At 44.2% G+C, this 6374-nt stretch overlaps 1 protein-coding gene across 1 annotated transcript in view; it reads right to left on the bottom strand.

The window, feature by feature from the left end:
• Positions 1–6374, bottom strand: part of LOC138164956 (NADH-cytochrome b5 reductase-like) — a 40970-nt gene that overhangs the window by 2860 nt on the left and 31736 nt on the right. The window lies entirely within an intron of this gene.

Below are 6374 nucleotides of genomic sequence, written 5' to 3'. Positions count from 1 at the left end.
TAGCACACAGGACGATAGAATTACAAGGAACCTTAGAACATAGCATGTCAGGCCTAGAACTTGGAACGTAGAAGGTTAGATGTGGGAGGGAGCTTAGCACACAGGATGATAGAATTACAAGGAACCTTAGAATATAGCATGTTTGGGCCTTTGAACAGAGACTGTCAGAAGTGGATGGGGCTGGGGGAACTTAGAACTAAACCTAGTATTCATATGGTGTTTTAAGGTTTGCAAAATTCTTTGGGAAATGTCTCATTTGATCCTCACAACAACCCTGGGAGGTAGATGCTATCATTTTCCCCATTTTACAGGTGAAGAAACTGAGGCAGAAACAGGTGTAGTGACCTGCCTAGGATCACACACCTAGAAGAAGTGATTTAGCTAAGGACGCTCAGGAAGTTAGGGTCAAGGCCAGGACTGTCACTTTCAGAATATTCCAGAATCTTTCTCCAGGGCTGTCTTCCTTTACCATCCATTATGATCCATAGCTGCCTGACTCATATGTACTCATCCAGGCTAGGAAATTATCCAATGAATGGTACCACCCCAGTAAGCCTAGCTTCAGGCTAGGGACCCAAGAGGTGATTAATAAAGAAATAAGGACTCCCACTTCTGTCCTGTTGTACAAACCCCTTCTCCATCACAACCCCATGATGTAGGTAGGGGCAAGACTCATTACTGCAGTTTGACAGATGAGGAAACTGAGTCTCAGAGAAGCAAATCAGCCAGCTTGAGGACACGCAGCCAACAAAGGCTAGAGGAGGCCTCTGGACTTACCTCTTCTGATTTCCACTGCTGGGCTCTTTCCATCACATGACGTAGTATAGAAGTCACTGGCTTCTGTCTCCCCCACCCCTACTCCCCTATCTTTTTTCATATCTAATCTGAACATATGTTTTTGTATCTACTTTTCACATCTGTCTGGGTCCTTCAGGATCCGATTTTTTAGCTCTTTGAAATTACCTTCTATTTGCACTACATTCTGAATATAACCATTTTTATTCCTATTGTCTTCTCCATTAGATTGAGAATTGCTTGAGTTTCAGAGAAAACTGGAAACGCTTGAATGAACTGATACAGCAGCAATGTCAACAGAACCAGAAGGATAATTTATACAACAGGGTCAAGTCAAACAATTTTGAAAAATTGAAGAACTCTAATCACCACAAGAACCAACCACAGTTCCAGAGGACTTCCAGAGGATCTTCAGGCTGCTGTGAGGATTAAATGAGACGATGGATGGGAATTATTTTTGAGAATCATGGTAAGGTGGGCAAAGAGCTGGCTTCAGAATCAGACACTCTGGGATTGCATCTTGCTGCCTGTGTAACAACAGCAGCAGCAGCTAACATTTACATAATACTTTAAAGTTTGCAAAGCATTTTATGAAGAATATTTCATTTGATCTTCACAATAACCCTGGGAGTCAAGTACTATTATTGCCCCATTTTACAGATATGGAAACTTGAGGTGCTTAATAAATACTTGTCAAATGACTAACACAAGTCAAGTGACTTGCCCAGGGATTTATGACTAGTAAGAGTCTGAGGTAGGATTTGAACTCAGATGTTCCTGACTCCATCCCTGATGTGTAAAATGAGGAGGTTGGATGAGGTAACCTCTAAGGGTTTTTCTGGCTTGAAATATTTAGCCTCTGACCTCTAAGTGCTTCATGCCCTAGCTTGTTGGACTTAGAGCACCACCGGCCAGGTTAGAATCCCAGCATTGCCTCCTATGGCCTGTGAAGGGGCTGGAGCGGAAGGTCTCAGAGGGCCCTTTCAGCTCGGGGTCCCGTAAGTCTCCATTGCTGTTGCCTGTATTACTGTGTTTCTGGGAATTCCCCTTTGTTCTTCATGCCTTTTCTTCTCTTCCTATGTCCTCTCACTCCATCTTCTCTTTATCTTCCCTTCTTGACTCTATTTTTCCTAACTTCCCTCTTCTAAGAGCATAGATGAGGATCTGGAAGGGCCATCTAGTCCGTCCCCTTCATTTTACAGATGAGGAAACTGAGGCCCAATGAGATTAAGTGCTTTGTCCAAGGTCACACAGCTAGTATGTGAGGCAGGATTCAGACAGAGGTTTCCCTGATGCCAGACCCAGTTCTCTGGCCTCTTCACCTTTGGGGATCTGGACTGGCTACAGGGGAAAAGGATGTGAGTAGCAGGGGATGGAGGTGTCAAGGAGGCAGGAGGACCAGATGCTGGCCCTTGTGGGGACCCCAGGGACTGACACTAACCCTAAAAATTGGGTCAAGCTCCTTCTCTGGGATCTTCCCAGAGGAGCTTCTGATGGAGACTGCTAGGCAAATCTGGGGCGAGTCCCTGGAATTCAGGACAATCATGGTAAAAAAAAAAATAGTATTCATAACAGACATCTTTCTTCTCCTCTTTCTCCTCCTCCTCACCCCTTCCTCCTTCTCTTCCCTCTCCTCCTCATTCCCTCTTCCTCCCCCTCCTCTCCCTCCCCACTTCTCTCCTGTTCCCTCCTCCTCCCTCTTCCTCCTCCTCTTCCTCCCTACCTCCTCCACCCTATCCCCTCCCCCTCCTCCTCCCTCTTCCTTCTCCTCTTCCTCCACTCCCATCCCCTCCCCCTCTTCCTCTTTCCCTCCTCCTTCTCTTCTTCTCCTTTTCCTTCTCCTCCTTCCCCTTTTCCTCCTCCTTCTCCCCTCCTCCTCTTCCTCCCCTTTCTCCTCCTCCCCCTCCTTCTCATCTGCATTTGTACAGTGCCTCTATTTTCAAAGCATTTTCAGATTGTCATTTGATCCAGAAGAGATTTCCTTCTTTGGGCACCACCTCCACAATATCTTTGGCCCCCAACCCCTTTTAATACACTCACACAATCACCCCAAGGAACTAGTCCAAGGGACTCATCGACTCTCACTTGTACTATTATAACATCCTCTCTTCCCATCTCTCTCCAGTTTAATCCTCCACAAAAGGGCCAAATTATTCTTCCTAAAGCATTGGTCTGACCATTTCCCAATCCAGAATCTTCAATGGCTCCCTATTGACTCTAGGACAAAATAAAAATGCCTCAATCTGCTATTCAAAGTCCTTTACCGTCTGGCTACCACCTAGCTTTACAATCCCTTCAAATTACTTCCCACCCCCCACCCCCAATCAGGCCTTTACATTCTAGCCTAATTGGCTGCCTACAACTGAAGGACCTAAGGGAGAGATCTGAGCTTGGCCTGATGCTATTTAATAATTTTATCAGTGACTTAGATAAAGACATTAATGGAAGAGAGAGATGGATAGATGGATGGATGGTTAGATAGACATACACAGATAAGGGAATTTATATATACATATATAAGTATATGTACATTTCATATATATTTTCCCCATCAGGCATTTAAATTTGCAAATGACACAAAGCTGGGAAGGAAAGCAAACACATTGGGTGACAATCTCAGGATCCAAAGAGATCTCCATGGGATTGAGTGTTGGACTGAAATTTAAAATGAAATTCAATAGAGATGAATATGAAATCTTACACTTGGGATCAAGAAATCAACCTCACAAGTCCAAGATGAGGAAGACATGTTTAGAAAGGGGCTTCCTGAAAAGACCTGGGGGTTTTAGTGGATCGAAAGCTCACAATGAATCAATTCTTGAACTGCCACCAACACCTTAAGCTGAGTGGCGTACCTTACAGCCCAGAATAAGGAGGTGAGGCCCCACTCTGCGGTGACCTGGCCAGATCACATCTGCAGCATTTTGTGCTGTTCTAGACATCACGTTTTAGGAAGGACATGGATAAGTCAGAGTTTCCAGAGCAGGATTACTAGGATGGTGAGATGTGCACAAAGTCCAGGCCATATGAGAATTATTTGAAGGAATCAGGATGTTTAGCCTGGAGAGGAATACACTTGGGGAGGATTTGAAGGGCTGTCACATGTAGGAGGGATGAGCTTGGCTCCATCTGGTCCCAGAAGACAGAACTAGAGCAACAAGAGACCAATTTGGGCTTGATGTCAGGGAAAACTTCCAAACATGAGAACCATCCCGCAGTGGAGCAGGCTATCCAGAGGGGCAGTGAGCTCCCCCTCTCCTTGGTCTTGAAACAGAGGCTGAATGACCAATTATTGGGCAGGTTGTAGTGAGGATTCCTATAAGTTGCATTAGATAGTAGTTGAGGTCCCTTCTAACTCAAATTCTGCAATACTCCATGACCCATCTCATTGTCTTTGCACAGCAAAGCAGGAGGAGGGATTGTACTCCCTCCCCACTTCTGGTGAAGAATCCCTAGCTTCCTTTAAGGCTCAGCTCAGGTACCTCTTTTGACTTTCCCACCCTCACTCTCTCCCATTCCCAGCTAAAAGAGGTCTTTCTATCTCTTCCAATTTTGTTGGGAACCTTTCTTCAATTACCCTCTACTTTGTATTACGAGTGACTAAGTGCATTGCCCACCCCCACACCCCAGTAGACTATAAACTCTCTGAGAACAATCGACTATCATTTGTCAGCTATGTGTCACATAGTAGGCACTTAATAATGTTAAACGGAACAGGTGATCTCTCTGCAGCCTCTGACATTGGTCACCTTCCTTTCTTCCTGGACCTTTTCCCCTACCTTGGCTTCTGTGGCACCACTCTCCTTGATTCTCCTGTACCCTTTCTGCCTTCTCACCCTGAAAGATCACTCCACCAATGTGGCCTCCTCCTCCTTCTGGCGAGTTCCTCCCAGAACCTCCATTTTAAGCCAGAGCTCACTCGTTTCATTTCTGATTCTCCAAGTCTCTGAACTTCTCTGCCATGGTTCTTCCTTTCATGTGTTCTTTCCCCCCATCAGAACACAAGCTCCTTGAAGGGAGGGACTGGCTTTTCTTCTTCAATTTGTATTTCCAGCATTTAGTAAAGTGACAGGCACATTAGTAAGCTCTTAATAAATGCTAGTTGCTTTGATTTACTCTTCCTCAGCCTTCTTTGTTGGATTTTCCTCACCCTCTCCATCCGTTGTGGGTGCCCCCTCAAGGCTCTGCCCCTGGCCTTCACTTCTTTCTACATCCTTTTTCTTTTCTTTTGTCAATTTTATTTTAGAATCAAACCCCAGAACACAAATACAGGACAGAGAAAAGAAACAAAAACGTATCATAACCTTAAATACAAAGTTAAGAAAGGGAAAAAAAAGCGTGTCATGTGTATAGCAGAATATAAGAGAGGATTCAAAATATGTAACAATACATTTTCATTTCAAGAAAGCCTGTACGATAAATAATACATGCTATGTTGAGAGCTGTCCATCTTTGCTTCCTTTCTTTTGTTCTCTGCTGTGCACTTTTTACTTTGTTCTCTCCCCCTCCTCCCCCCACCCTCTCCCCCCGCTACAATTAAGTTTGGATGTGTTTCTCTATAGCTATAGATATTTAGGTACATATCTACATTCACATACAGACATATGCTTTCCCAAACAAATTCTACTTCTGATCTTTGTTTTTATGTTTGTGCCTATCTCCTGTTACATTCTATTTCTTGAAGATCTAATCACTTCTTCTTCTCCTTCTTCTTCTTTTCCTCCTCCTTCTCTTCAGAATGGAGAGGGAGATTAAAACAGAGAATTGCAGAACTGAGAAGGAAGTTAGAACAAACGTTGGGAATTATCTAGTTTCATCATTTTGCAGCTGAAAAAACTGAGGCCAAAAATCTGGCCTCAGACACTTAACATAAAAACTGGCCGTGTGACCTTGGGCAAGTTACTTAACCCCAATTTCCCTCCAAAAAGCAAAACAAAAACAAAAACTGAGGCCAAGAGGGGATGTGACTTGTCTTGCAAGAGATACTGGGGAAACAGTGTTCTAAACAGAAGCAGGGAAGTCAGGAAGAAGTGAGCATGTGGAAGGAAAAATGAGTCCTCTTTTGGCCATGCTAAGTGTGAGGTGCCTATGGACATCCAAGTAAAAATACCAAAAGGCAGTTGACGATGCTGAGCTTGAAGTCAGGAGAGAAATTAAGTCTGGATATACAGACCTAGAAGATAATGGAATCCATGGGAGCTGATGAAATCAACAACTGGGATAGTAGAGAGGGAGAAGAGAAGACCCAGTCCTGGGAGACACCAATGTGAGTGGGAATGATATGGATGAAGGAGACTGAGAATGGATGGCTAGACAGGCAGCAGAAAAAGTCCTATAAGGAAGAGTCCTATAATAAAACATCTAGATCAAGAAGATAGTTGATGGTACCAAATCCTGCACAAAGGTCAGGATGGATCAGGATCAAGAACAGGTGACTAGATTTCCCCCAGGCCTAGAGTCATGGGATCATAGAACAAAGAAACAGAGAGGGCTAGATCTGAAAGGGAGCTCAGAGACCATTTATCCCCACCCTTTCCTTTGAGAAGAGGAAACTGAGGCACAGAGGGAAAAGGGACTCA

The sequence above is a fragment of the Petaurus breviceps genome, unplaced genomic scaffold (genome assembly GCF_028583685.1).
Source record: "Petaurus breviceps papuanus isolate PSGF00001 unplaced genomic scaffold, PetGlider_PUasm1.0 207, whole genome shotgun sequence".
Classification (NCBI taxonomy): Eukaryota; Metazoa; Chordata; class Mammalia; order Diprotodontia; family Petauridae; genus Petaurus; species Petaurus breviceps.
This window is presented reverse-complemented; position numbering and strand designations above follow the sequence as displayed.